Genomic DNA, 23,823 nt, shown 5'->3' with positions numbered 1-23,823 from the left:
GACATTACTAAATTCTATCATTGTCACATTGTTTTCTATTGTAGTATTTTAATCAGTATGACTTTAAAAGATGACAATACGAATAGTAAAATTCTAGACTTAAAATAAGGCGTATAGGTACAGTTTCCAATTTGTTAGCCGGCATGATGCAAAACAGAGAAACGAAGAATTCAACTTTATCTATAGCTAATATTGGACAATGCTGTTGATAAAAAATTACTTCATTCCAGGCCCTATTGTTGTCAAATAATTAATATTTAAACCAATAATTGATAAGTTCCAGGTCGACGGTTTCAAACAGAAAGATTTTGAAAGTAGAGAAAACTGTGAATCTTATTATCAACATGACTTTATCAGATGACAATATCAATACTAAGTATCCAGGCTAAAATAAGGCTGATACATATTTATATATTTTAATTCAGTCACGGACCAGCAATTTCACGGGTGTGTTCTAGTTGAAAGTTAAATTTTCTGAACTAACAGTATACATTTTTTTCTAAGAACATTTGCAATTGTGTATATGGTACCATACCTTTGAGATTTGATTAACTAAAAATCCAGCACCTTCATAAAAATAATCCTCTTAATATGGGTTTCAGGCAATCTGAAATTAACAAATAAATGTTAATAATACCATATATATTTTCAAAACTATAATTGAGATACCAAGAAGTTCAATCTATTGTCCAAATAACACTTTTATGATCTCTTTAAATCCAATATTACAAATACATATGTTTTTCATTGATCACAAATCCATTTCTTCTTTTAAAATGCAATATCTCAAAAGCATATATTAGAATGCTGTACACAGAATGACAATCACAAGAACTTTTGTGCAGTACACAATAACACTAATACAAATGTCTATTTAATTGCATTGCTGTTTTAGTATCACAAAGACCTATATTTTTGTGTGATCATGAAAAAGCTATTTACCCCACAGTTACACAATGATGCTTGTCTACCTAGCATATGTCATTAATTAGCCTTAATCACTTTCCCTTCCACTCATGTCCTAAGAAATATTCCACCAGTTGCATACAGCCAAAAAAGTTTCTTCTTTTCTCTGCATGGCTTCAATGCCATTCAGAAAATTTCATCATGATGCAGTACATAGGATATCTCAATAACACAGCAAGTGTTTCTTTACTCTTCATTCAGGCAATTTAACCTTTTTATGGACATTTCTTTAACACCAAGAATTACAAATATACCTTACAAAAAATGAATTTTGAGTGCAAGAAGGTTCATCTATTTACAATGTTACCGTTTCAACAGCATTAAATTTTAAAAGACTACATTCTTGTAATTTACTTATGAATGCATGTGTTTTTATAACATCATATCATCAACAGGCACTTCAAATAAACATAAACTGCAATTCTACTTATTATCTACTTAAATATCTACATGATAAGAAGCCATTTATATTTATTTACTTCACAGCTTATCTTAAGTTTATGCAATATATTACCAGGTAAAAAGATATCTAACAATATATCTCTAATACTTTTTTTTATTATACTCTGTACAAAATAATGATAAAAAGGTAAAAGAGTTGTCTCCCTTACATGGTTATTATTAAAGTTATGTTGTATGGTTTAAATCAGAGACAATGATAAAATAAACTGTCTATAGAAATTCTTGTTAAATATGACTTGTTTACAGTTATAGTATGTAAAGCAGTAAATTATTTTTATATACAGTTTTTTGTAATTACCTATATTTAGCAGTTTTAGTGAATTAAATTGCTGTATCATACTACACAGTTGTAAGGTAATCTCAAACAAATTATTGCTGAGTTATATAATACAAAACAAAACTACATATTTTGTGGTCAGACTATCACATGGACAACCAATTCAAGGTCTCTCCATCAGGCCCATCTATTACTAAAGTGTGAATAAATGTGTCTGAACTATTTTAACATCAAAGTACAAGGGGGTGGATCCAGGGGAATTGGGGATGTGTCCAAAGCCCTCCTTTATAGCCAAAAGAAATTGCTTTTTAGTACATTTATTCGAATTGCATTGAACATTTTATGTGAATGCACTGAGAAGAACCACATTAATATAAGTGCAAAAATCAAAATAACCCAGGATTAAAGATTTACAATTTTAGCAAAAATATATTCCTGTAATTTTTTAAACTGAACAGACATGAAAAAACAGTGTTCAATTGACTTTATGGGGAAAAGCTTTTGGTTCTACATGTACAAAAACACCGCTTTTAACATTTCATGTACAAAGTAATTGGAAGTTTGTCACTAAAATTGAAAATGTAAGTATTTGCTCTTGCATCTACAATGCATGAAAGGAGATAAGATGTGAACATCAATAAAGTCATAGGTTTTGAACAGCACAATATAAACAAAAACATCAAAACTTAATAATAGCTTAATTTTCTCAATCAAAGAATACATGAATATTGCATAGATGTTCTTAGAAAAAAAGTAAAATCAAAACACTTCCATGTGTCTTTTGAGTCAGTTATCTTTCATCTCTTGTTATTTCTTTGTGTTTTTGTCCTGGCTTTGAAATAGAACATTTTTCAAGATACATGGAACATGATAAACTGCTAAAACTGGCCAAAAATTGTCACTATATAACCTTCTATATTAGGTAGTCATTCAAGATTGATGGTGTTAGTAATCATGGTATTTTTAAAGATCACCGTTTCTGTCATATACGGGCTTATTATAACGGTTATAAGGAATCAATTTTATGATTGGGTTAAACTTTTTTTTTTAAATATTGTATTGCTTATCTTCAATTTACTGTCTTTGTTTTCTGCCTATCTATTATAGCTTTCAGGATAACAAGACACAAAAACACAAAATTTAAAAAAAAAAAATAATGCCATTTTAATTGGTTCAGTTGTTGCAGAGGAAATTTAGAGTCCTCTATAAGAGTCAACTGACGACAGACACCACATTGCAAAAAGGGTACAGCTAAGGCCTTCAGCCAGATGAGCATAAATAAGTTAGGAAAAGCCAAATTTTAGACAATCTGTAACCTCTGCTTTTTTTATCAATCAATAAATAACTACAAGACATATTTCTTCTGGAACTTATGGACAAATATTCTGATATTAATGGTGTACAACAATTTATAAACTTTCTTACCTGAATTAGTAAGTTAATATCCTTTTAATGTCCCAATCAAATTTTTATAAATCCCAACACTTCTCATCACTGTAAAAATAAAATATTTTACATGCAATATGATCACTTCTGATATTGATTATAAAACTGACGATGCCTTGTTGCTTTTCCTACCTTAAAATCAACATTAAGTAAGATGCCAGTTACCAATGTGGCTTTAATTAAGCAAATTATTATGTTTACCAGAAAACATATATAATCAACAGGCATTAAGTCCCCCTACAGACATACATAAGATATGAAAAATGATGATAATAATTTAACAAGCTACTGTAATATAAATCTTTATTGATATCTCACGAGACTACATGAAATATGAATACTTTTCTTAACAGGACATTGTCTTTATCATAAAAGAATTCTCTACAGACTTAAATAGGTAAAGCTCTTCTTATTTTCTAGCAATAAAATGGTTTTAAGATGGAGACAAAAACAAAAGATAAATAAATATGTCATTATTTTTCTAAAAATAATCGCAGATAGTCACGATTACCTTAGGGAAAAATTGGTTTAATAAAAAATTGATATTGAACAACAATAAAAAAGCTTTTACCAAGCAATTGTTATAGAGTTTCAATTCGAGTGGGTATTTAGAAGTTTTGTTGTTTCCAATTAAAAATATAACCCCACCTTAAGTAACAATTGTAAGAGCAAAACAACTGTTAGAATCACTCTTCATCCCAGAGTTAGAACTTTAGAAAACCATAGGCAATTCAAGGGGGCCCTGGAGGGGGCCTTTAGTGGGGAAAATTTGGTAGGTTATATAGGGAATCACTGAAGTATGACTTTTAGGCAATATATTTTTATACCAAGTCCTTAATCATTTTTACTTCTGGATCAATTAATGTTTTGAGATCAATTCACATTTCTCTAAATCATAAACATTTATTACAGCTTAGGAAATTAAAAATAGAACAATATACTATTTATAACGGGAATTACTTATTAGCACTTATTCCCTAAGGTTGATTTGATAAATACATCGTTTGCTTTTCTAAGAATCCATAAGGAGATTTCTTAGGCATCAACTCCTGAATGTCAAAAACAAGGACAATTCTTCTCATTTTCCATAAAATTCTCTGGAGAGCTTATAAAGCACCTGTTTAGTCTCGAAAAACATTTAAGAAGACTACAAAAGCTGGAGATTAATAGGTTTTTCGTGTTTCTATGTTGATGATTAAAAAATCTTTAGCTTGTCTAAGAAATTTGTTTGGATATTATGTTTTATGACAGAATAATTGATAACTGCAACTTTGACCTGTGGACACAGACTCAGAAAGTTGAATGTTATTTCTTATCACAGATGTATTACAGTGCTTATCCAGTGACCTTTGGGGTATCAGATTAGCAAAGACTAAAACAGTTTACCAAATTGCAGTTAGATTTCTACCCTAACTAACTGATCAACTGGTAAAATATTTTAGCAGATTGCTCAAGTGAAATTTTGTTAGTAAGAAGTGTGTGCTGTAAAATAAAAAGTAATACTTACCATCCAGAGCCATTTAGTTGATACCTTTGTCAATCATTTTAACAAAAATAATATCTTACTATAGTATGAGTCACTGAATAAAAAGGTCTAATTTTGACATGGAAACTTCTATCATAAATAAATATTATAAATGAATAGTTCAAAACATTGTTTTGTAGGTGTATGTTTTATAGCTTTGTCTTCTTAGAGAAAGTTATTGTGCAATTGTGATTCGAATAATATTTTCTAACAAATTACTGATCTGCTGGCAATAAAGGGAAATAATTTACATTACTGAAAATCAGAAAATTTTGTTCTGTCTGACAAATATCAAATTTCCCCCATTTAATTTGTTTGTAACATTATTTCTGTGATTATTCAACTTTTATCCTCTGTTCTGAAAAGAACCATGAAACTTATTTAATGATGAAAGACGATTTTAAATTTTGAAAAAAAGCTGTTAAAACCCTATTATTGAACACATTCAAAGTTCTATAAATCATTCAAATTCCCCTTTAAATTAAGAAGATATCACCAGCCCAGTAATCAGCAATTTCATTTTGACATGCATTTTTATTGATAGGGTAAAATTATAGATTAACAGTTGTTTTGCAAAATGTTGAATTGTTCAAAGTATAAAGGATTCTCTTCCAAGGAGCACAAGATAACTTATAAGCAGTATTTTGAAAAACCTTTCTAATCTGTGTCCTACATGCCCTTCAACTTCATACTAATTTTGCATTTCAATTTTTTTTATTCAAGTCGTGTTGATGATTTTTTTTTAAGGCAAAACCATAAGCCTGGTATCATTGATTAAATTTTTAGTGTACATTTGAACTCAATATAAATTATTTCCCTTTAATGCCAGCAGATCAGTAATTTGTATAGAAAATGTTATTCGAATCACAATTGCACAATAACTTTTTCTAAGAAGACAAAGCTATAAAACATACACCTACAAAACAATGTTTTGAACTATTCATTTATAATATTTATTTATGATAGAAGTTTCCATGTCAAAATTAGACCTTTTTATTCAGTGACTCATACTATAGTAAGATATTATTTTTGTTAGAAATGATTGACAAAGGTATCAACTAAATGGTTCTGGATGGTAAGTATTACTTTTTATTTTACAGCACTCACATCTTACTAACAGCATTTCACTTGAGCAATCTGCTAAAATAATTTACCAGTTGATCAGTTAGTTGGAGTAGAAATCTAACTGCAATTTGGTAAACTGTTTTAGTCTTTGCTAATGTGATACCCCAAAGGTCACTGGATAAGCACTGTAAAAAGGCACATCGTATGAATTAAGTCTGAAAATTCTCCATGAAGCATACTTTAAGCAGTGGCAAGGGCAATCATTTATATGTTAAGTGTCTTGCTCATCTCTGAAAACCTTTTTACTTAACACCAAGATAAAGACAGCAATAAGAAAACAGCTTTCAAATTCTGACTGTGATGATTGCTGTGAATTCAGAAATTTTGCATGTTTATTATGTAATATATAATCTGATTGCATATCCAGTATCCTAATTCATAATTTACTTTATTCATCAATAGCCTGTAATTCAGTGCCAGTGGTTGTCTAAGTTGTTGTACATCATATTTGTTTAATTCTTGTACATAAACCAGGCCTTTCAAGTTCTCTTGTTTCTCAATGGTGGTTTACATTTGTCATTTCAGGGCCTTATATAGCTCACTATGCAGTAAAGGCTTTGCTCAATGTTGAAATCTGTAAAGTTACCTATAGTTGTCCACTTCTACATCATTTCAATTCTAGTAGAGATTTGTCTCGTTGGAAATCAATCATAACACATCTTCTTATTTTTTAATGATTAGCAAAATTTTCAATATAGATTACATGTTTTCCTCAACACATATTTGCTCGTTTTTTTAAAGATATTAAGTATTTATCAATGAAAAATTAATAGAAAAGTGTAACAACAATAACTCATTAAGAATCCAGATAATTAAAAAATTATTACTTTTGTCTGCAATCTAATTATAAAATAACAACAGGTCTCAATTTTTCATTTAAAGATTTTTTTCTGATAGAATCAAAATAACTTACATCACCTGAATAGTACAAAAGTAGCTTCCAGTGAAATAGTTACCTCCCTTATACAAATTAATGCATATAATGAACTACTTTTCATTATATTTAACTCATCTTTATCTTGACAGCTATCTCCATACAACTCATCATAGATAACATGCAGACTGAAATATTCATCCCATGTAACAAGCTACGCTTCAATAGTTTAATTAATAAAACATATTTTCATGCTGAAATCATGTAGTTTTTATAGACATTTTTCTCTATACAATTGATCTGTCTGCAGATATTTCTATTTCTTAAAATTGTTATTTTTATCAAAAATCTCAGATGTTCTCACACATTTTTCTTTAAAATCAGAAATCTGCAAAAGAAAATCAATTGTTTTAAACTGAAAACTTGAAACAGCTTGAAAAATTAATTTGTTTTAGAATATTTCTTTGCACAATTCATGAAATATTGTATTCATTATAAATTGTTTTAATATGAGAAAAAATATTGATTGATCTGCGTCTTAATTCATTAACAACAGCTTGAAACTTATTAATTTCCGATTATGAATGCATTTTCATCAAATCGTTTATTTTTTAATGTTATTGTAGAAAAACAATACAATACTAGCAGTCAGCAGGACAAGTGAAATACTGGATTAAAAAAGTACTACTAAATAGGAAAAAAATGAAAAACCTATTTTCTAGAAAATGACAAAGTTCAATAAACGGAGCAAAGTGAGTGATTGAGCAATTTATCAAAATATCGTAAACCTATAATGGTTTACTTTTCCAAATTGTGACTCAAATGGAGAGTTGCATCATTGGCACTCAAACCACATCTTCTTATATCTTTAGTACATTTATTTTCATAAAACTGCTGTTAATAAGTATTACAACAATCTTTTGCAATTTTCCATTGTACTATTTTTATCAACTGTTTGTCAAACTCAGAAGCAGTTCTAGCAAACCAGAATATTTAAAAAATCTATCTGTCAATCTATATATTCAAAGACTTTATCGGAATATTATGCATCAATTATTCTTTAAAAAAAAACCTGTGATTTATTGTTTATACAAAAAAATAAATTTACATATGATGCAATGAAGCATTTTTTCATGAAAAACTCCTGATTGTTCTCCCTTATTTTAGTATTCCAAGGCCTTTGTGCCACAGCATTTTCTGAATTCCTAATTTCCAAGAGACAGACTTGTAAATTACTCACTATAATTATTTTTTCAAATGTAATCTATTTACCGGCATTTATTGACTTCATTCATTTATTTTGGAATAAATTCACTCAGAAAAGTCAAAAGTCAAGCAGAAAATGAACCATTTAAAAACATTGCTTTTTCGTTTCATAACAGACTAATGTTTTATGCTTTTTGATGATGTTAAATATTCAATTTATGAGAATACCAATTTTTCATCCAGAACTTGGATAAATGGATAAAATCAGCACAAATTTAAGAAATCATGTCTAGTTTTCAAATGCATCAAAGGATAGAATTTATTTTACCAATGACAGAATTTTGCAGTTTCCATTCAAATATATCAGAGGAGGATTTAGGGGGGGGGCCAGGGGGCCCGGGCCCCTTTTTGGGAAAAAATTTGGTTGCTTATATAGGGAATCACTGAAGCGTGACTGGATCGGGCCCCCTCTTAGGTCAGTCAGTGGGCCCCCACTTATAAAAATTTCTGGATCCGCCACTGTATATCTTATCCCAAGATGTCTTTTAAGATTTTGTATTGGTAGTTTGATGTATTACCAATGTCCTCTTACTCTTTCAATCAGATATACAAGCTCATCTGATGAATCTAGCATCAAACTTTGAAATAATTCTATCACTATTTTGTTGTGATGGCATAAAAGGTCACACATTGGTCCTTTGGACAAAACTAGCTGGAAGAGGAGAAAAAAGAAGAATTTAATTGCAATTAATATGCCCAAAACCTTATAAAAGGGGGCCCAAACACTTTTTGAAAACGGCCCCAACACATTTTAAGCAAGAATGTGTCCATAGTGCACGGATGCCCCACTCGCACTATAATTTTCTATGTTCAGTGGACCGTGAAATTGGGGTCAAAACTTTAATTTGGAATTAAAATTAGAAAGATCATATCAAAGGGAACATGTGTACTAAGTTTCAAGTAGATGTGACTTTAACTTCATCAAAAACTACCTTGACCAAAAACTTTAACCTGAACTTTGCACTTTCATTTTCTATGTTCAGTGGACCATGAAATTGGGGTTAAAACTATAATTTGGCATAAAAATTAGAAAGATCATATCATGGGGAACATGTGTACTAAGTTTCTAGTGGATTGGACTTCAACTTCATCAAAAACTACCTTGACCTAAAACTTTAACCTGAAGTGGGACGAAGGGACGAACAGACACACGGACGTACGAACGCAAAGAGGCACAGACCAGAAAACAAAATACCCCTCTACTATCGTAGGTTGAGCATAAAAAAAAGTACCACAACACCTTTTCAATAGGAGTTGAACACCTTTTGAAATGATTGAGATGCAATCAAATACCAGACAAGTTTAAAAATAAATACTTTTCAAATATGGGAAACTAATTTTTTCCCATGGAGATCATCTGAAACATGATATAGAAGAAAATGATCATCTATGTATTTGGATTAATATAACCTTTATGTAGCAAATATGAGACAATAATTAATCTTTATATTTCATACTTATGTCATAACATATAAATCAATCAAAAATAAGTTTGGTAGATAATTGATTTCATGCAAAGTTATTTCAACATGATTCTTTTATTGAACCCTATTAAAATCATATCATTTTACAAATTACATTCTGTTCATACAATATATGTCTTGTAATCATTTCAATAGGTAACTGTACTAGTTTAGTGAAAGGGCTATATTGGATATGGTACAGGTAATAGATTGCATTGGTGACACCTTGTGTACAATAAATGCTCAGCATCAAATACAAATTTTGTTCTCAATGGGAATAAAATCTAATGAAAACTTTAATGAAATGGTATTACTACTTTTTAATCTGTATCTTCTGTTAATAAAGTTCTTAATAAATAATAACAACAAACCCAATAAAAGACTCATTTTATTCATTTTAATACATTGTTATTCAAAAGCTTTTCATGACAGGGACTTTCAAAGCTGTGTTGCACATTGTTTTAGGCTGTACATTGACTATTGCCTATATTTACTTTTATTTGGAAGGTTGCTACATGTGCTTGTTTATTCTACATTGGCTAGAGGTATAGGGTGAGGTTTGAGATCTCACAATTTTATTTTTAAACCTGCTCCATTTTTGCACCCTGTCCAGATCTAGATGTACAACTTTTTTTCAGATTTGATCATAACACTTCCTAAAGTTTGTTTAAGAACACAACTTTACGATCAAGTGAAGCAAGCAGCTCTGTTTGTGAACCCTCATATCAGACTACTGTAACTTAAACTCATTTCAACAAGATTTACAAAACATTCAAAGCAATAAAGGAGTCAAAAGGCCAGAAACTACAAAAGTGACCACACATAAGATTAACAAAAGAAATACATGCAATTAGTACGATTACTTTCAGATCACAGGATCTTCACACAGAAATTACAAACTAAAAATGACTGTAATTACAGGCTAGGTTTTCAATTCAATTCACCTTTTCTTTTTTCATTCAAATTTATTGACAAATTGATAGGTTTATTCCATTAAAGTATTGTTCTTTTACTGCTATTATACTTCAAGATCAAACAGACGGATTATGAGGTTAGTTTTATTTTTTATCAAAGGAATTGGTAGTTTACATACCAAACAAACTACGTCAAATTAACAGATTCTACTCCTTAATTTACAAAAAAATCATTTCAAAGTTTACCAATTACTTCTGTAATAAAATCTTAATGACATGACTGCTATAAAAATCAGTACAAAACAAAGAAGATTTAATTCATAAAAGAATCATAAATCTTCTGGCTTGTTGAAATCTATAACATTTAGTTATAAGTATATAATGGGAAATTAATGTCTTCAAAATTCCAAAGAATAAAAGAGTTAAGTTGTATTTTGCATCTGCTTAGCAAAATTTATGAGGATCCCTTTCATGTAAAAATGAAAAACTTCTAGCTCTTCTTAAAATCAAAAGCTTAATAACAATTTCAAGCATTTCAAGTATTCCGGTATCCAAACATTATAAGGGCAATTCAGAGCATGCCATATGGTGTCATCGAAATGTTTGTCCATTGCTGTATGGTCACCACAATCTTCAATGTCATTTTACTAAACTTGTTTTATTAGTGTGTCATGACACTGAAGTTTTCCACACATGCTTTATTCCAATTTCTTCATTCATCTTTTGAATGCCTTTCTAAAATTCACAGCTGTTTGCCCTATAGAAAACCACTTCATGACACTCTAAAAATACAATTTTACAAAGATCCTAACATTAGGGTTTATATAGTAATTTTTAAAATATGACAAACAGTAATATGACAGGTGATACCAGTATATCAGAAGGCAGTAATCTCAATCCTTCAGATGTTGTATGAAGTTCTTGTTCATTTGATTATTCCGTCTATGAATTAAGCTAATTAAAGGGAAATAGCTGATGATTTTCACAGATTTTTTGGAGTATCAAAAGTTTGTTAATTTTGCAGTTAAACAAGTTGGTTATAATTTTAGACCTATGCTTTACTGTATGCTCTATATTTTTCTTTAATATGTCATAGAAGTTCCTCAAACCTTTGACTATTTGGCTCAATGTAAATATAATAACGATTAATGTTCTCATAGTACCAGTATTAAGTCAATTACATAAAGCTATAATCAATCTGAATCACTAAGATGATAAGATCTGTATTTTTTTAATGGCTATCAAAATGATCCGTGACTATTTGAAGTACTTCATTACTTAAGCTTGAATTAGCACATGTATTCGACTTCCAGTATTAAAAAAAATAGATTCTATGACTATTTGAAGTACTTCAGTACTTAAGCTTAAATAAGTACATGGTTATTCAGGACTTCCAGTATTAAAAAAAAATATTTGGTGACCATTTGAAGTACTTGACCAGTACTATAAATCTTGAATTAGCACATGGTATTTGGACTTCCAATATTAAAAAAAATAGATTGTATTATTTGAAGTATATCAGTACTTAAGCTTGAAAAAGTACATGGTTATTCAGGACTTCCAGTATTAAAAAAAATATTTGGTGATCATTTGAAGTACTTTACCAGTACTTTAAATCTTGAATTAGCACATGGTATTTGGACTACCAGTATTAAAAAAAAATAGATTCTATGACTATTTGAAGTATATCAGTACATTTAGGCTTGAATAAGAACATGGTCTTCCAAGAATAGAAAAAGCCTTAGCTGCATGCTCATATGTCAATGGTTTCCATAAATTATCACTTACTGTTTTAAATACATTCTTTGGCAGAATATGCTGTAATATTACTACACCATGTCTTTGATCTTTGTTTATACACATACCAAAATCACCTGCATCAACTGACATAATTACTTTCTTATTTTCATATATATTTCTCTTATTTTCATATATTTTTTCATTTTCTTATATAATTAATTTACTTTTCAGAGGAATTCTAGACGTTCTGCACTGTCAAAGAATTTTGTGTTCAAAATTTATGAGTTATAGTTAGTTAGTATCATTTTATTCGATTTATATGAATTTAGTTAGATATACTAACCATAGCCAGATATATTTTTAAATTTCAAATTTAAATGTCTCATAAAAAAAATATATATTATTTCTATACTAGAAATCACCTTCTTAATTTTTTATAAAGAATTGCCAGTAAAAAGGTAATAATCTAAGATGTGGTACATAAAATAAAAATGTCATAAATAATAGAACTATTTTTTTTATTAAAATCTAGCTTAAAAATTTATTTCAAAATTATGGTAAATACAAAAAAAAAACAGCAGAAGAATGGTAATTGAAAAATACAAGGCTGCTATTCCAAAGTGAAATGTTGCCAGCCAATTTATAAATGTGAAATTCAATTGTCTGATCAACAAATGCTGTACAACAGTATCAAAATGGTAAAATATACAATATCTTTATTTATTGCATAGCAATATAATATTTCCCACAGAAAGTAACCAAAAGTTAGCGTGCAATAAATTCCAATATTGCACTAGTGCAGTAAATCTTCAAAATTCATGACGTCATCAACGACAAAATCTTAGTTTAAACCAATTTTTACTTTCAAATATTATATTGCTATACAATAAAAGGGTTATTGCATGAATATTGGGGAATATTGTTCCTCGTAGAACATATGTTGCACTTGCAAGCTCGTGCAATATAAAATTCTACAGGACAATATTCCCCAATATTCATGCAATAACCCTATAGTATACTGTAAGAAAGTGTCCAGTATTATTGTGGGAGCTTTAGAAACAAAGAGAATTTAAGCATAGTTCACTGAGGAAAGGGTTGGGCTCAACATTGTCTAATGTGAACACACCAAATAAAGACACTAAAATCAATCAGTGTTTGCTGTTGAACTTGAAATATTTGTTTTTGTTCATTGTTTAGCATAAAGCAGGCTGTTGGTTTTCTCATTTGAATAGTTGTACATATTTTGTATGCTGTGGCAAATTATACTAACTATGCAGTGTGGGTTTTGGTCATGGTTGAAGGTCTACTATGAATGAACTTTTGTATATTTTATAAATGCTAGCTTTTTATCTCTGGTGCATGATTGTCAGATTGGCATTCATGAAAAACACGAAATCCCGAAGTCCCGAATTTAAAAAAGTTAAAATCCTGACATCCCGAAATTCAAAACAAGAATTCCCGGAGTCCCGATAAAGGTCCTATACCCCCTCATTCATACCACAAATGTATCAACAACCATTATCTAATAAATGAGGGAAATTCACAATATGACAATATCTTCATCCATCGGTTATCTTGTAGTTTCAGAAAGACCAAGTTGGTGGTATAAAACGGATTTCATCACATGTATATTTATAAAAAGATAAATTTTGTACCTTAAACAATCAAGCTTACATAACTGCTACCAAATTTAAAGTTTATGTTATCATGACCTCTGGTTGTCTTTTAGTTTGGTTTTTTTTTGTGTTGCTGTCACATTAATTTACATCTACCCCACACTTCTGTTTTTATTCCTACTTATTGACCTCTAGACTTTTAGGCTTAAATGACCTGTTGTATTCTTCAGTAATGTGTGTGTTTCCCAATAAATTTTGTATCTGCTATTTTCTTTCTGAATTTATTTTTATACTTGCAAAAATATCTTAATCCAAAAACAAATCTAGCATCATACACGTAAAAGAAGGAAAAGTATGTGATAAATTGTGTATATTTTTGTTCAAACAAATCCCATTAATAGTCTATCAGCAGTTTCCTACTGTCACAAATAATTACAAAGCACAATAAATAATTTACTTTTAACAAATTTCCACATCACTTCATGATCAGTTTACAATCCATTAGGTTTTGTCTTTCCAGCAAAGCTAAATATGGTAACAGTATTTATGTTTTAATGTACAAATTATTCCACAAAAATTAAAACTATAAACAAGGCTTATAGGGAATATAAACTCATTTGCTTTGCATTTTTATCTTAATTTTCAATTTTATTTTGTATCTTATAAAAGCATCCCTCATCAAACACTATCAAATTTTTACTTCAAAATTCTAGTAAATTTCACTTGAATAATTTTGTTAATATTTTACTTGTGGCATACAGTTTAATCAAACAAAAAGGATAACAGAGATGTCTCATTGGTAATCATTGGCAATCTCACCACAGTTTCTTTTTTATAATATAACAACTCTGCCTATGTCAAGAATGTACCTTAAGCAGACAACCAATCAGTCCGCAACAGACATTTTAAGGTAAAACAGAGGTAAAAAAAACAATTGGTTACTGCACATGTGAATACTCAAATAAATCAACCAGTTAACAGCTTATTGTTTTTATTTACTACCATCACGACTATAATTCCCTACCAAATGTCTCTAAATATTTCCTTAATCCATTATTTCTACTCTACTGGCTGTAAAGATTGCAGACTATGGTATCCCTTGATAATTTTAAATAGTGAAATAAATAGTTATTTTATAACTTCTGGGTGTTGAAAGCCTGGTCAAGTTAACCAAATATAAATGAATTGCAAAATTTCTCCCTAGGATATGGTGTTAATGTGTACTTTATGGTCCGATATACCACTCAGTCCCATCACTTTAAATTTATAACCTACCGGTACTAAAGGATACTTTTCATTACTGCCTTTTATGGTTTGAATCAAAGCAATACATTTGCAGCTGGCCACACACACTTTTAAGTAAATGCATCTCCGTTGATATGTGTTTTTATTTGAATGAGATTATCTGGCTACTTTCTGCTTTAAATATAAAGTCCACTTTGGCTAGATTTCCACATTCTAGTTTTAATTTCCTAAGAACAAGACCAATATGAATGTGCTTTTATTATTTCAATGCTACAAATGTTCCTGTTCCTACTCTTCTCAGAAAAAATACCATTTAAAGTCATAACATAAATAGAATATCATACATTTTGAATTTCTATCACTATTTTATGCCGGTCACAATTTTTCAAACCAAAGCCTAAACTCCAATTCAAAACAAACAAATTCAATTCGTACACTAATAAAAAGTAATCCTTATAAATTCATGGATGGTTCCCTTAAGCAAATTAAGGTTAAAAATTCATTTATCTTCCACTAACCTCTTGAATTCCTCAGAGTGATATCAAAGCTAACTAACAAGACTCATCTGAGTTTCCCTATAACTTCAGACTTCTCTTTGTGGTGCTTCAGGTTGAATATTATTATCAGGATTTGGACTTACTGTTTTTCATGGTAGCTACACTCAAAGGACAATATTTTGTAAATGAGACAGTGTAGCATATATAAAAAAGAAGATGTGGTATGATTGCCAATGAGACAACTATCCACAAAAGACCAAAATGACAGACATTAACAACTATAGGTCACCGTATGGCCTTCAACAATGAGCAAAGCCCATACCGCATAGTCTGCTATAAAAGGATGTCTACAGAACATAGGAAGCCTTTTTGTTGATTGAGCAATTGTACTTTTACAAATAAACTGTTGACACATATGTCTTGCCTATTTGTAATTTCAATAGTATAGGTATAGTAGTTCAAATATTGGAATTTTTAAAGGCAGAACTTGAAATAGGAAAACTATGCAAAAGTCTCAAAAGCAGTGAAGTGAGGGTTAGAACAAAATAGTTTGTCTCACCTTTGTAACATTGTTAAGTAGAGTAAAAAGGCATAAGCAAGAGTAAAAATCTATTGTAATAGTGTCAAACTCTGATTTATTTTGTGCAAAAGTATGAAGTTCTTTTCTGTTATTTTACTCTCTAATCAAAGTTCATATAATTATACCAAATCTTCTTTTCCAGCCAAAACTATGAATTTGATTGATAAAATTGACAGAGAGAGTCCTGAAGGTTTACTAATTGTAAAAACAGAAGCTGTATAAAAGATGGTCCTAATTCAATTGTCTTTCTGAATTTATATGCAAATTTCTGACTTCCGGAATCTGTATCCAAAATTGTGTTATATAATGACGTCAAATATCTCTTGCTCAGTAGAAATAATTTGAACAAAAAGCATCTTAACACTTGAACAAAAATATAAAGCTTTTCTAACAGTTCTGTGTAATTAATTTATTAATTCAAAATATTCAAGAACATTTTGGAATTTTGAAAAAAGTACCAAAACAATATAAAATTTCATTAGAGTCAAACAATATCCCAAAATGGCAATTATCTCCATTAAAGCATTTCCATACCATGCTCTTATTTAATTATCTATCCATTCTACTGATTGACATCTGATTTGATCATACTTGACATTTTAAACCCATCTTTTTTGTCTACATAGCGGAAATTAAGGTGAAACATGAAATTTTTCACTCCGACTTTTTGTAATATTAGAATTCCCACCTCGAACAAAAGCTTCCTCTTTGGGTTTCTATTATCCTATAATCAACTGAGCTAAGATGAATGTGTCTAAGGCTATTTAGGGTTTCATCAGAATTAAACAGTATCTCTCTCGCCAATTTGCTATCATACATGATGGGTTTTAAGTTCAGAAATGGACATTGACGCAACAACTGGCTACATAAAGATATTCGTAGTTTAAGATTAATAAGGAATTTCATCAAATGCTCTTAATTCACTGCCAACGACTGACTTTCATTATTGATAGAGCTAATTTTTTTGTCATTTACTAAGCCATAAATCTTGGTTTATGTTTTACATAAACAGCCACAAAATACAAAAAACACAGATTACAATGACTGGACACATGCATAAAAATGACATAATCGGGATACTATCAAGGTTACCTTGTTGCAGCATTTTTCATGTAAATCCCAAACACTGTGGAGTCATTTTTTATTCTTTGGATACCAATTCAAATTGTGTCAAGAGGAACTATGAATTTTGATTTTCAACCATGTAAAAATTATCTATAGCAGCGATGGCTCATAATGTCTGGCATTAAAGCCAGGCAAATAAATGAATATGGACAACTAACTTGAAGCATCAAACTAACATCAAATCATATGACTGGCGGTTAATTAAGATTCAAGTTTCAAGTGACCTCCAAAATTTAATTTTCTAGTTCTATAAAGTTAGATGGTAAGAATGTTCACCATACTTATTATATATTCTGGATTTGACTGAAACTTAAACTTATTCAGATAATTGAAGCAGTAAAAGTGCTTCATGATTACAGTTTTTGGTCAGGTTGGATGTTTTTTTCCTGGAAGTGCACTGAAACAGTTATGTACTCTTGTTAGGAGTCAAACAAGTATGAATTGTTGGTCAAGCAGCCTATTGTTTATGAAAATTGCCATCAAATAATGCTCATTGTAACTCATAGAAAAAAAAAGCTTGTATATAAATACAAATTATATAATGCTTTATTTGGCTAGACAAAAAACATAAATAGATAGTAGCAATTATAGATTCCTTCTTTAGGCAGTTCAGAATTATTTTAGTTCTTTGATGACACTTCATCCAAATCATAATATTTTCTGAATATTTATAGGCATTTGTACCCACTAAATGCATAGTCATGTCACAGTCAATTTACTACTTTTGAGTTATTTACATTCACAGATAAAGAACTAAAGTTCGCTAAATGAATATTTATATTTTTTATGGCCAATGTTTATTTTGATTCATTTTATTTAATAATTATTTAGATCAGATATTAAACATGTTTGAAAAAAAAACACGAAAAATATGGAAACCTTACAAATATTATATTTAAAGTCATAAGAAACGAGTGACCAGTGAAAAATAATGTTCTTCCAATTCTTGAACCAATGCATACAAACATCATAAACTTAGTCTTCTGTTCAAGAATTTTTCATTTTTTTCGCATCAATTTCGTATAATCGTCAATTTTTTTTTTCAATTGGTCAGTGTTGATGTGAAAATATGGTAGGCAATTAAAGTTCGTGTTTTGAAGCCAAGTTTAAAGATTGTCACCTAACTTTGTCAACAATCAACAAAAAATCAACAAAAAAGCATGGAAATTGAGCACGTGTCAATCATGTAAATTCAGATAATAGTTTATTTTAAGGACATCCATGCATATTGCGATCACCGGATTTTTACGAGATGGGTCACACTGAGGTCCTGGAAGGAAGCAATTAAAATAAAGTAAACTTCTTCTAAATATGAATAAATTAAAGAATTTTCTTCAGAAAAAAGTTTATGTACATAAGTTTTATATAAATGAAAACTATCCATTGAGTTATAAAAAAACATATGCATTATTTTTTTTAATTTGAGGGTTCTTATGACTTTATAACTCTGATTTTTTTGATTTTTTTTTTTTTTGCTTTTTATTCAATTATGGTGTTTAAATTATTCAAAGTTGTTTACTGAAAAACCTGTCACTGAGAAAATTAAATCAGCTAAAAAAATGTCAATTAGTTTTATTTACTAGTATACTTTCAAACAAATTAGTTTTGAAAGATAGAAAACTGGGACAAAAAAAAATAGTAAACATTGTCATTGGGGGGGGGGGGGGGAATAATTTATATAGAGAGTGATTTATAATAATTATCAATCCCTGGATAGACTTTTATCAAAAAAGATGCCATAAGAGACATCATGTATAGCTTGGTTTACACTGTTTGATGGAGAAGATTTTTAAGCATATAATGGAAACAGACTCAATTTGGTTCAGAGGGGTCAACATACTTCAACCAAAAAAAAACATATTTGATATTATAACAAAGTTACTTCTGGCCTTTCGATAAATAACTTTTATCTGTACTTGGAGTTTTGGAGTACAAAATGTGTGGTTGGAACACCAAATGCAGTATTTTGGTTGGCTGATTTCATTAATTATATACCAACATTTTTAGAGTAACTTGGATTTTCATGTTTTAATTATCCAAACTCTTTTTTTTTCAATACATACATATTGTATGAGCTATGCTTTTGATGACCAAATGCGGTCAAATGATTTCTTTTTTATGTTCTATTTGAAGAAATATCAAACCATGCAAGTAAACTTGACATTATGAGAAAAAAAATGCACAGAAATTATGTCACAAAAATATCATTTACAAAATAAGTAAATAAATAAATTATATAACCACAAAACCCTAAGGATGACAACATTCTACTTGTGTTGCAGGTAAGTACTTACTAGAATTAATAATTAAACTACTCAAATAAATTAGCATCAGGTAAGTCAAATCCTTCTGAATTTGATGTAATTGCACAACCATATTTGAACAATATGAATAATTTGAATATTATCTGGGTTATTAAACAGTAACATACAATACATACACATAATTACACTGAATTCATCTTTTAAATTTTGTTCTAAATCATATTTGGCACCAAATTTCAGTATTGAAAACTAAATGACTGGCCTAGATCCAGCCTGTCCTGACTTTATATTAATGATTATCTATTTTATCAATGGATCATAAAGTACTGGTAAGAGACAAGCAATAAAAAACTGGAACATCTCTTGAGACCATTAAAATATCATTATCAGATATTCTACCTTGGTAAAGTTAAAATAACCCAAAAAGTCAATTATATGAACATTAACTAAACAGTGTGCAGTTTTGTACAAGAAGATTGATCGCATGAAAAAGAAAACATAAAAAAAAACCCAAACATTGTTGTTTACATATTTTACTTCTAGAAAAACTAAAAAAGCCTGTGTTGCTCACCTTGGTCTATGTGCATATTAAAAAAAGGACACAGATGGATTCATGACAAAATTGTGTTTTGGTGATGGTGATCTGTTTGTAGATCTTACTTACTTTACTGAACATTATTGCTAGTTACAGTTTTCTCTATCTGTAATGAACTTGGCCTTCTTGTTACAGAGGAAAATATTTTGTAAAAACTTATCAAGATTTACCAAATTAATAACAAGAATGCACACGCTGAAATGTCTCGCCTTCTATACTAATCATTGATATTATGTTGATAGTCCTAAGTATAAAGCTAAGCTTTATTAATTTACAACTGTCACATACACTTAACATTAACCAAGATATAACTAAACAAAGACCAATGAACCTTGAAAATGAGGTCAAGGTCAGATGAACCATGTCAGGCAGACATGTACAGCTAACAATGCTTCTATACAACATATTATATTATATAATATACATTACTTATAGTTTAAGAAAAATAGACCAAAACGCAAAAACTTAACACTGTGCAATGAACCGTGAAAATGAGGTCATGGTCAAATAAAACCTGCGCGACTGACATGAATATCATAAAATATTTCCATACACCAAATATAGTTGACCCATGGCATATAGTATTAGATAAAAAGACCAAATCTCAAAAACTTAACTTTGACCACTGAACCATGAAAATGAGGTCAAAGTCACATGACATCTGCCCGCTAGACATGTACACCTTACAATCATTCCATACAACAAATATAGTAGACCTATTGCATATAGTATGAGAAAAACAGACCAAAACACAAAAATTTAACTATAACCACTGAACCATGAAAATGAGGTCAAGGTCAGATGACACCTGCCAGTTGGACATGTACACCTTACAGTCCTTCCATACACCGAATATACTAGCCCTTTTGCTTATAGTATCTGAGATATGGACTTGACCACCAAAACTTAACCTTGTTCACTGATCCATGAAATGAGGTCGAGGTCAAGTGAAAACTGTCTGACAGACACGAGGACCTTGCAAGGTACGCACATATCAAATATAGTTATCCTATTACTTATAATAAGAGAAAATTCAACATTACAAAAAATTTGAACTTTTTTTTCAAGTGGTCACTGAACCATGAAAATGAGGTCAAGGACATTGGACATGTGACTGACGGAAACTTCGTAACATGAAGCATCTATATACAAAGTATGAAGCATCCAGGTCTTCCACCTTCTAAAATATAAAGCTTTTAAGAAGTGACATAACTCCACCGCCGTAGCCGCCGCCACCTGATCACTATCCCTATGTCGAGCTTTCTGCAACAAAAGTTGCAGGCTCGACAAAAATTGTTAAAAATTGACTATAAAGGGCAATAACTCCTAAAGGGGTCAACTGACCATTTTGGTCATGTTGACTTATTTGTAGATCTTACTTAGCTGAACATTATTGCTGTTTACAGATTATCTCTATCTATAACAGTATTCAAGATAATAACCAAAAACGGCAAAATTCCCTTAAAAATTACCAATTGGGGGGCAGCAACCAAACAACAAGTTGTCCAATTCATCTGAACATTTCAGAGCAGATAGATATTGACTTGATAAACAATTTAACAAGTCTATTCTTTTATACAAGAGTGAACACGCTGAAATGTCTTTGCTTCTTTACTTATCATTGATATTCTGTTGATAGTCCTTAACATAAAGCTTTATTACAAGTGTCAAATAAACTTAACAGTAACCAAGAAAACTAAACATTGACCAATGAACCATGAAAATGAGGTCAAGTTCAGATGACACCTGCCAGATAGACACCTTACAATAATTCCATACACCAAATATAGTAGACCTACAGCATACAGTATAAGACAAGAGTGCACACGCTGAAATGTCTTGCCTTCTATATTAATCATTGATATTATGTTGATAGTCCTAAGTATAAAGTTAAGCTTTATAACAACTGTCACATAAACTTAACATTAACCAAGATAACTAAACAAAGACCAATGAACCTTGAAAATGAGGTCAAGGTCAGATGAACCATGCCAGGCAGACATGTACAGCTAACAATGCTTCTATACAACATATATAGTTGACCTATTACTAATAGTTTAAGAAAAATAGACCAAAACACAAAAACTTAACACTGTGCAATGAACCGTGAATATGAGGTCACGGTCAAATAAAACCTGCGCGACTGACATAAAGATCATAAAATATTTCCATACACCAAATATAGTTGACCTATAGCATAGAGTATTAGATAAAAAGACCAAAACTCAAGAACTTAACATTGACCACTGAACCATGAAAATGAGGTCAAGGTCACATGACATCTGCCCGCTAGACATGAACACCTTACAATCATTCCATACAACAAATATAGTAGACCTATTGCATATACATGTAGTATGAGAAAAACAGACCAAAACACAAAAATTTAACTATAACCATTGAACCATGAAAATGAGGTCAAGGTCAGATGACACCTGCCAGTTGGACATGTACACCTTACAGTCCTTCCATACACTGAATATACTAGCCCTATTGCTTATAGTATCTGAGATATGGACTTGACCACCAAAACTTAACCTTGTTCACTGATCCATGAAATGAGGTCGAGGTCAAGTGAAAACTGTCTGACAGACATGAGGACCTTGCAAGGTACGCACATATGAAATATAGTTATCCTATTACTTACAATAAGAAAGAATTCAACATTACAAAAAATTTGAACTTTTTTTTCAAGTGGTCACTGAACCATGAAAATGAGGTCAAGGACATTGGACATGTGACTGACGGAAACTTCGTAACATGAGGCATCTATATACAAATTATGAAGCATCCAGGTCTTCCACCTTCTAAAATATAAAGCTTTTAAGAAGTTAGCTAACACCGCCGCCGCCGCCGCCGCCGCCGTAGCCGCCGCCGCCGGATCACTATCCCTATGTCGAGCTTTCTGCAACAAAAGTTGCAGGCTCGACAAAAAACAGACCAAAACACAACCAGATGCTCCACAGGGCACAGCTTTATACGACCGCATAGGTTCAACCCTGAACGGTTGGGGCAAGTATGGACACAACATTCAAGCTGGATTCAGCTCTAAATTTGGATTGTGATTAAATAGTTGACACAGCATAGGTTTTGGACACAGAATGAATGTGGTCTAATGAACTTAAAATAATTTTTTTGTCTTTGAGCAATCACTATCCTGTTGAATATTAATCCTCTCAAAAAAATGTCTGAAAAAATTTTCTTTTTATTTATGAAATCTGAAATGAGAAAAATTAACCCCCCCCCCCCTACCACCATTTTTTTTTCACATCCCCCTTTCCCTTTTTTCAAAACTGATCTCAATTCAAATTTCTAATGGAGTTTGCAACAATAACTACTCATTTAAATACATCATAAAATATTAAAATGTAACAAAAAGTGCTTGTTATCACTGAATGGTAAAGAGTGTTTTAATTTATCAGTTGGTAGTAAAAGTGAATATACATTGAGCATTGTATAAAACAATGATTTAAGTTGATTCAACTACTATTCTGGACAAAGAAAGATAACTCCAATCAATTGAAAATTTCTTGCTATTGCACAATATTGTGCAATTAGATATTTCTTGCTATTGCGCAATACTGTGCAATTGAAAATATTTGCTATTGCACAATACTGTGCAATTGAAGATTTCTTGCTATTGCACAATACTGTGCAATTGAACATTTTTTGCTATTGCACAATACTGTGCAATTGAAGATTTCTTGCTATTGCTGAATACTGTGCAATTGAAAATTTCTTGCTATTGCACAATACTTAATATAATAATTTTGGATCCTGATTTGAATCAACTTGAAAACTGGGCCCATAATCAAAAATCTAAGTACATGATTAAATTCAGCA

At 30.4% G+C, this 23,823-nt stretch overlaps 1 protein-coding gene across 10 annotated transcripts in view; it reads right to left on the bottom strand.

Moving 5' to 3' along the window:
- Positions 1-23,823, bottom strand: part of LOC143064082 (thrombospondin type-1 domain-containing protein 7B-like) — a 197,639-nt gene that overhangs the window by 129,889 nt on the left and 43,927 nt on the right. For 8 of the 10 annotated variants that reach the window (XM_076236622.1, XM_076236631.1, XM_076236626.1 and 5 more), the window contains 2 exons: positions 3,131-3,199; positions 536-607 (listed from right to left, as the gene is read on the bottom strand). The gene's annotated coding sequence lies outside the window, so the exon portion shown is untranslated. The remainder of the gene's footprint in view (positions 1-535; positions 608-3,130; positions 3,200-23,823) is intronic. The other 2 variants (XM_076236624.1, XM_076236628.1) reach the window with 1 other exon arrangement.

This window comes from Mytilus galloprovincialis, chromosome 2 (assembly GCF_965363235.1).
Source record: "Mytilus galloprovincialis chromosome 2, xbMytGall1.hap1.1, whole genome shotgun sequence".
In the NCBI taxonomy this organism is placed as follows: domain Eukaryota; kingdom Metazoa; phylum Mollusca; class Bivalvia; order Mytilida; family Mytilidae; genus Mytilus; species Mytilus galloprovincialis.
Note: the sequence above shows the minus strand (reverse complement) of the source record. Positions and strands in the feature narration are given on the sequence as shown.